The sequence below is a fragment of the Rattus rattus genome, chromosome 2 (genome assembly GCF_011064425.1).
Source record: "Rattus rattus isolate New Zealand chromosome 2, Rrattus_CSIRO_v1, whole genome shotgun sequence".
Lineage (NCBI taxonomy): Eukaryota > Metazoa > Chordata > Mammalia > Rodentia > Muridae > Rattus > Rattus rattus.
In genome coordinates, this window is record NC_046155.1 from 171,935,480 (window position 1) to 171,944,995 (window position 9,516).

Genomic DNA, 9,516 nt, shown 5'->3' on the forward strand with positions numbered 1-9,516 from the left:
AACTCTTCGAAGAATTGGATTAGTATTTTTGATGGGGATTGCATTGAATCTGTAGATATTTTGGTAAAATGGCCATTTTTACTATATTAATCCTGCCTATCCATTAGCATGGGAGATCTTTCCATCTTCTGAGGTCTTCTTCAATTTCTTTCTTCAAAGTCTTGAAGTTCTTGTTGTACAAATCTTTACTTGCTTGGTTAAAATGACTGACTTTTATGTAAAAGTTTGGATTCGTGTTTCTTTTAAGTTTTTTACCAGATTACTTTTAAAGATAATAATAATAGTAATAATAAAATAATTACTCCTTTCTTTGCAATTGCAAATTTCTGCCTGTCAATAAGAGAAACTGGTAGAGAAAACTACCTTACTTACATACACTTTGTTAACCTATAACAAGTTGCTTAGTTACAAATGTACATGGGTTTTTGGAAATAATGTGCTGTATTTACCTATACTATGTAATGTTATTTCTTATAAAGGTATTGGAGGACATATTGCTTTTTCATAATTGTTTACTAGAAAAAAACTAAAATGTAATCACACTGTGATTTTATACTACTTGAAAGAGTTTACCAGGATCTGTAAGCTATGGGAAAAATATATGGGAGCTATAAAACTGTTCCTTCCATCCACAAACTATGTATATATGTGTAAAATCTCTGTGTGTATATGTGTTAAGTGTGTGTATATGTGTGAAGTGTGTGTGTATGTGTAAAGTGTGTGTGTATGTGTAAAGTGTGTGCATATATATATATGTAAATTCTGTGTGTGCATATGTGTAAAGTGTGTGTGCATATGTGCAAAGTGTGTGTGTGACTATGTGTAAAGTCTGTGTGTGTATGTATAAAGTCTGTGTGTTTATGTATAAAGTATGTGTGTATATGTAACGTCTGTGTGTGCATATGTGTAAAGCCTTGTATATATGTGTAAAGTCTATGTGTATTTGTGTAAATTATGTGTGGATGTGTAGAGTGTGCATACATGTAAAGTCTGTGTGAGTGTGGGAACTAGAACACTGTTCCTTCTGTCCATCAACGAATTGTATGTATGTATTATGTAAAGCTTGTTCAGGTATGTGTTGGAGCTTGCTCCATCCACCAATTGTGTTTATATGTATGTATGTGTATGTGTAAAATGCTTAAAGCATGCTTGCAGAAGCTCTGCTCTAACCATTCTATGGTTTTATTCCCTCTGTGGTTGCAGTCAACCCCTGATTTTACCTTCAAGATGCCAGTCTGCCTTCCAGTCCATGGCAACTAGAGCTTCAGAAAGAAAGAATTCTGCCTGTGTTTGTGGGAAGGTGCAGGGCTTAGAAAAGTCTCAGATATGGGGTTGGGGATTTAGCTCAGTGGTAGAGCGCTTGCCTAGGAAGCGCAAGGCCCTGGGTTCGATCCCCAGCTCCGAAAAAAAGAACCAAAAAAAAAAGAAGAAGAAAGAAAAGTCTCAGACTCCTGTAGAAGATGACTGAATGGATGGATGGGTGGATGGGTGGATGGATGATTATACCAGTGCACTGACTTTTGAGGGAGTCTTGTGTTGGTAAATAACAAAAATAAGATAATATCCAGTTTTTTTTCTTTTTTTCAGAGCTGGGGACCGAACCCAGGGCCTTGTGCTTGCTAGGCAAGTGCTCTACCACTGAGCTAAATCCCCAACCCTCAGTTTTATTTTTTAAGTTTACATTATTTATGAATTTTATGTGCGTGAAGGAGAGACAGAGACAGAGAGAGAAGAGAGAGAGAGAAAGACAGGAAGGAAGGAAGGAAGGAAGGAAGGAAAGAAGGAAGGAAGGAAGGAAGGAAGGAAGGAAGGAAGGAAGGAAGGAAGGAAGGAAGGAAGGAAGGAAGGAAGACAGGAAATGAATGTGTTTCCGTGAATGGAAAAATGCTTCTGTTCACATAAGAAGGTTAAAGGACATAAGGGAGTGGGTCCTATATGATCTGGATGTTGAACTCAGCATGTCAGCCTTGTCAGCAAGTGCCTTTATCCACAGAACCATCTCAGTGACCCAGCTTGGTTTGATATTCATTTGGAGACTCGCTTTCCCATAGCCTGAGAACCTGGGTCTTTGGTCTTCAGTGTGTAATGGCCAATGGTGATTAACTTTAAACAGAGAACAATCTGGATTCTCCACACCCTTTACCATGTGCTCTTCACTGAGAACTTCCTGTAGATTAGCCACTGTCCCATCTGCCCCACACACCCCCACACACCTGAACAAACCCTGAGTTCCCTCTCAAGTTCTAGTCTTAGGAGCCATTCTTTCAATCCCTTTCCTCCCATCCACTGTCAAGACACTGCCTCCTCACCTGTGTATTAAGACACAGGGCTGCAGCTTTAGGCTACATTCCCATAGCCTTAATCAGGCCCCACCTCCTGCAGCTTACTATAGGACAGAGTGGAGGAGCTTTCTGTGCTGTGACCCAACTGCACTGTTTACAATACCACACTCCTCCATGTTCCTTGTCACTTCCACTATGCTGAACATGGTCTGAAACCTCCTGCTGCCCCTTTAAGGTTACAAAAGGTCAGCCCTTTCCTTTGTTCTGGTATTGGGAGACCACTACTCAAAGGTGTGGTCCAGAAATGAAGAGTGCATTCAGAAAAGGGTCCTCATTCCCCTCCATGATCACTCCATGATCACAGCTATTTCTCCTTCTCTCACTCTCTGTGACTCTCTCTGATTTTCATTCTCTCTCTCTTTTTTTAAGTAATTTCTTTAAAAGTGCATTTTTATAATTTTCTACATGGTTATTGTATTCCATCACTTTCTGTCCTCCTTTTCCTATGCTACCTCCTCCCATGCCTTCTCCTCCTTCTCAACTTCATGATTTCTTCTTCAACTACATTATTATATTTTTATATAAATATATAAATACTATCTGTTGTGCCTATTTAGTGCTTCTCATGTATATATGTGTTTACATCTGACTACTTGGGATTGGATGACCTATTGAGGACAATCCCTGGAGAATACTGACTCTCCCTCTCTCAGAACTCATCACTGTGGCTCTTTATTTAGGAGTGGATCCTGGTGAGAATTCTCCATCCATGCTAGCATATCAATTGGTGTTGACATGACTGTGAAGGTGGCCGTGTGAACGAAATAACTTGAATGCTGCTTTCCTGTCATATATTGAAGACATAATCTCACTACAGACAGCCTGGTTCTCTTGGTATTACACTCTTTTCGCCTCCCCTTCTAAAATGTGCCCAGACCCTCAAACAAGAATGCTATGGTAAGTATACATATCAGTTGGTATGTGTACACCCATGGTGTTATTCCCTGCATTCTAATCAGTTTTGGATTTCTTTGGTGGTCCCCAGCTATGCAAAAAGAAAAGCTTCTTTGATGATGGTGAGAGCAATGTTTATCTGTAGGTATAATGATGTGTATTTAAAGTAAATCTAGAAATTATACTGCATAGGAAATTAGCCATAGAAGGTTCTCTTCTAGGTTCCATGACCACACTAACCATGAGTGTTTGACTTAGATTCTAGAACCAGGCATGATTTACCCTATTGAGCAGAACTTAAGTCCAATTAGAAAGTTGTTGATTTTCTCCAAGATGGATATACCACTGTTGTACCTTTAGGGATCTTGCCATGGTGGTCAGTGCTATGGTTGTATAGGATCATAACTGGGTAGGACTATGGATTGTTTTCCCCTGTTGTCTGTTGTCAGCTTACCTAGAAATTTCAAGTACTATAAGATCGAAACCTCAATGAGGAGGTTTCTGGGTCAGATTCAGCTAGATACATTCAACCTTGTGCCCCAAAAGTACATAGTGTATTTCAACAAGAAGAATCTATCTACACCTCTAGGAGAAAACCAAAGCTAACATAAATAGTGTATATTGTTTGGAAGTCTTCAACTAAACTGAACAAAATTTGAAGGGTGGTTTCTCATGCCTGGCACTGTATTTTTATTAATCTATGGCACTCAGGGGGAGTATTGTTACTCTGAGTAGTAAGCCTCATTTAAATATACATGTTTTGACAAATACAGAGGTGGATACTCGAAGCCAACCAGTGCATTAAAAACAACCCAATGGAGAAGTTAGAGAACGGATCGAAGGAGCTGAAGGAGTTTGCAACCCCATATGAAAAACAATACCAACCAACCAGAGCTCCCAGGGACTAAACTACCATCCATACAGTACACATGGACAAACCCATGGCTCCATCTGCCTATGTAGCAGAGGATGGCCTTGTTGGACACCAACGGGAGGAGAAGCCCTTGGTCCTTCCAAGGCTCAACCCACAAGTGTAGGGGAATGTCAGGGCAGGGAGCCAGGAAGAGGTGGGTAGGTGGATGGGGGAATACCCTCATAGAAGCAGGGAGAGATGGAGGGGATAGGCAGCCTATGGATGAGAAAGCAGGAAAGGGGATGACATTTGAAATGTAAATAAAAATATCCAATAAAAAAATAAATGAATAAATAAAAATTGGAGCTCATTTTTCATCCCGAATGATTGAGTTCTTTCTGTACCATTGCTTGATCCTTTGCTCCATATGTATATGTAAGTATGGATGTGTGTGTATGAGTATGTAATTGTGAGAGTGCATGCAAACTGAGCCTAACTGCCTTGAGTGGAAATCTATAAATATGCATGCATTGATATATATATTATGTGAGTTTATCCATATTTGCTTATGTAAAACTTTTTCCTTCTTCAAGTGTTGTTTTCTTCTCCTGGTTCAACAGAAGTTTATTGCTCCAAACTTCCCCCCTAGCCCAACAAACAGTCATCTGGACAGAAGGGGAAAGGCTCTAACAATAAATCCTTTACTTAATCTCCTGCTGTTTTAGGATGAGGTGCTAAGTGCCAGAGACTGCAGTTTCTGGTCTCAGAGGAACACACAAGGCAGGTCAGTTATAGTAGCATAGTAAGTAAAACTTTTATTATTATACAGGAACCCTAAATATCTCCTAAGACAACATCTTACCTCCCTCCAATGTTCTTCCCACTCCACTGCCCCAAAAACAAACAAGAAAGAAGAGCCTCACAGGGACTGGACCCAGCAGCATCTATGACTCCTGATCTCTTTCCTAGGTTTTCTATCTCCAAGATTGTCTCCTTTTGTGATTTCTTTATTGTTTCTATTTCTATTTTTAGATCCTGAATGGTTTTGTTCAATTCCTTCAAATATTTGGTTGTGTTTTCCTGTAATTCTTTAAGGGATTTTTGTGTTTCCTCTTTAAGGACTTCTACCTCTTTACTTATGTTCTCCTGTATTTCTTTAAGGAAGTTATTTATATCCTTCTTAAAGCCCTCCATCATCATGATGAGATGTAATTTTAAATCAGAATCTTGCTTTTCAGGTGTATTGGGACATCCAGGGCATGCTGTGGTAGGAGAACTGAGTTCTGATGATGTCAAGTGGCTTTGGTTTGTGTTGCTTAGGTTCTTGCCTTTGCCTCTTGCCTTCTGCTTATCTCTGAAGCTAGCTGGTCTTGCTGTCTCTGAGAGGAGCTTGTCCCCCCCCCCTGTGAGCTTGTGAGCCTGGGTGTTTCAGCATACCTGGAAGACAAGCTGTCTCCAAGCAAGATAGGGGTGTGAAGAGCTATGGCATAGGGTCAGCTCCAGGGGGCAAATTAAACTAGAAGGATCATGTCCCCAGCTGCTCAGTGGTTCCTGGCTCCTGTGGGCTCTTGGAAGGTCCCAGTTGGGCCAAGTATTAGGGCAGTAGTGGTAGTCAAACCCGTGAGCTTAAGTGTGTCAGCACTCCTGGGAGACAGACTATCTCAGGGAAAGGTGCTGAGAGTGACTGCACAGGGTCAGCCCCTGCCCCCACCCACAGGGCAGTCAGCGGAGGTTGGGGACCACCTAGGAGAAAATGGAGGAAAAGAGACTTGAAGAAGGACACAAAGACAAGAGTCTGATCAAGGCAACAAATTTTATTTTTTCCCAAGGCTGAATTTATAATATAGCAAGGGTAACAGAGGGAGAGGGGAAGTGGGAAACATCTATGCAAACCAAGGACACTGGCTCTTGTGGTCAGGCAATTGCTTGACATCAACAGGATGTCAGAAAGGTCACAAGTTTGTCATATCATTAAGCATCCTGACCACCACGAGTTTGTGATATCATTAGGCATCCTGACCACCACAAGTTTGTGATATCATTAGGCATTCTGACCACCAGATTTGTATTTCTCAGAAAGGTCACAAGTTTGTCATATCATTAGTCAACAGGATGTTGGTTTCTCAGAAAGGTCACAAGTTTGTCATATCACAAGTTTGTCATATCATTAGGCATCCTGACCACCAGGTGTATTTCTCAGAAAGGTCACAAATTTGTCATAGTGAGTATCATATCATAGACATCCGGTTGTCAGATGTATTTCTCAGAAAGGTCACAAGTTTGTCATATCATTAGGCATCCTGACCACCAGGTGTATTTCTCAGAAAGGTCACAAATTTGTCATAGTGAGTATCATATCATAGACATCCGGTTGTCAGATGTATTTCTCAGAAAGGTCACAAGTTTGTCATATCATTAGGCATCCTGACTACCAGATTTGTATTAGTCTTCTGCAGCTGGCTAGGGATTTTCCATGAACCCATTCATACTTAACTCTAACTATAATATTAACATCAATAATGGAGGGTTTTAAGGTCATCGCTCCCAACATCTCCCCCTTCCTTATAATCAAATGAAAAGGTCACCAATAGCCTGGAATGAGCCCCTTGGGAACTGTGTCTGTCTTAGGTTGGAGCGATATTTGTCACATGGCCAAGAGAATGTCATGCCCAGAGTCTGTCATGAGATAAGGCAGCAGCTAATGGCGGCCCTCATGTCTTAGGCCCTTTATTCGTGAGTATATCACTCTCTTACCCGTCCTTGACTGTCCAGGTCAGCACACAGGGGTGACGATTCATTGATGTTTCAGCAAAGGCATCAGGACAACAGGCAAGAAAAAGAATATTGGCCTCATTTGGCCCAAGGACAAAAAGGTCCTTGCCTGGTCTGGGAGGAGATGTGTAGGTGAGCTCGGCCCTCATCAAAAGGATCCTCCATAGCTAGCCTATGATAATATACCTGAATAGATTCGCTAACATAGTATCTACCTGTTGTTTAATAAAGCTGGTTAAATGATTAAATGCCCATGGGTCAAGAGATATAAGCAAAAGAAGGCCTACTAGGGGACCCAACAGGGAGGGAAGCAGGGTGGACAACCAAGGGGAGGTGGAGAACCAATTTTGATACCAGCTCTCAGCTTTTTCTCTTTCTCATTTTCTCTTTTCTAAGCCTCTCTGACCTTTTTCATGTTCTCTAACCCTATTCTAAGACACAGGAAGTATCCAAGTACTGCCTTTCTCTCACAAACCAGAATTCACTGTGATTGCTCAAAGTTGAGAAATTAAAGGTAAAAAGCCAATCAGAAATAAGTACACTTGTTAGCATGTATGGTTTATGTAAAAGAGGGCCAGACAACTGTTCTTTCTGATTAACCTCTGACTCTTAAAGACAGTGTGGGCCAAAAATAAAAGTCAGATATACTTAAAACACTGCTCCATTTTGGATAGATGTGGAGGTTTAAAAATTGAATGAATTTATATGATTGTAAATATTTACTGTGAAATATCACAGAAGGGATGCCACCAGGCAGGGAATTACAATTTTAACTCATATTAAATATCTTAAATAATTTGGAGAAACCTCAGCATTGAACTATAACCATCAGGAAAAAAAATAAAGACATAAATGGGTATCCAGTGCATGTTATGTAAGAAATAAGCAAACCCCAAGTCAGTACAGTACAGTATCAATGACAGAAAGTTAAATAATATGTTGATATGTAGAAGGAAAAGATAGCATGTTGACTGCCATTGTTGGAATTCTCAGAATAATTCCAATAGACAATTCAATTTGGGTTCCTGCAACAATCATAATTGTGTTATCCAAAAAGCCAAACCCTATGAAAGGTATCACATTATGAAAAAATACATGTCTCAGCTGTCCTGGAGTGGGTGGCAGAACTTCCCATTTTTCTTGTGCGATGGCAATGGACTCGAAGCAGTGCAGCTCTTTGAGCAAGCAGCTCCTCTAGGTGGAGTGCAGGCTGTAGATGAAGTCATATCCGGGTTTCAACAGACCTGGGAGTCCTAGGACTACACTGTCCTGACCCCACCTAGGATCGTGTGCAAACCTGGAGCTCCAGCTCCAGGGCAGCTCTAGTCGGACTGGCGGGGAGAGCACTTGGCATGCCCAGAGTCTAGGGAGTCCAGTGTCCAGAAGGAAGAACCCCTAGAGGGGTTGGCATTTTCAAAAATTAGCTGTTTAAAAAGGGGTTTTTCAGGCTCTTGAACACCAAATCAGCTGTCTCTGCCAAGAGTCCAGGGGAGAAAAGCATTTGAGCCTCTAGAGTGTTGAAGGGAGGCTTGCACAGGATGAGGTGTGATCTGATTGAACCCTCAAATATCAGAGAGTAAGCTATAGTCAGAGATAACTGGCTCACCTGGGGCTATAGGGACTCTTTCCACTGCCATTCCTGAGGCAGGAGTCACAGTTGAGCTGGGCTTCCTGCCTCTTACATCCAATAAAGAGATTGCTAACACTGGAGTACTGGCCTTTAATAGAACTACAGCCCTACCCATACCTCTGAATTCAGGACTCCAGTAGCAGTTCCCAGCCCCTCACCAAGCTGTCTCACTGGGTTAGAGGCCCATGGAAAAGAAAACATTGATCCTGACCTTGGCCACAGCCTCCAGTTGGAGTAGGCTGAAGAGCCAGTCCCAAGGCTTCCTCCTGATATCCCAGGGTAAACCCAACCAAAGCCTGTTCTGAATTCTGTCTGGCAAAACAAAGTTCCTCTCAGTCTGCTGCAGACTCTTTCTGGAACTACTTTACGGGCTCCCCTGCCCTCTAACTTGGGGTATTCTGACCACAGGAGCAGGAACTGGCTACTTCAGGGATAGTCCTAAGGATATCATTAATAAGAAACCAGTAACTGAAGGCAGTGACTGGAATTTTTCCAGGGCCAGAAGTCTCATAATAGTCTTAAAAAAATCACTAACTCTCTGCTATCTTTTTGCATCAATTGTTCCTTCCTGGAGGAATCATGGACAAATATTTCCCACAAAGTCTAAGAATTTCTTTAAATCTTTTTTCTTAACCCTATTCCTCATATCTTGAATGACTCCTTGAGTCCTGTCACAAAAGGTGACTGTAGAATGCTTGTTCCATCACTTAAACTTACCTTAAGATCTGCACCTGCTCTATAATCTCCCAGTCTTACAGCAGGTCCTGTGGCATCATATTGTGCCAAAGTCACTCTCTGGTGCTACTGTGATAAACGGATATGCCTATCCTTCACTGATGAGTGGTATTCTCTTCTCTGTGACCCCCAAAAGCCTCATGTCTGGGCTCCAGTTTTCCTCGGCCCACAGGGCAGTTAGCGGAGGTTGGGGACCAACTAGGAGAGAATGGGGGACAAGAGACTCGAAGAAGGACACCAAGATAAAAGTCTGATCAAGGAGATAAATTTTACTTTTTCCCAAGGCTGAA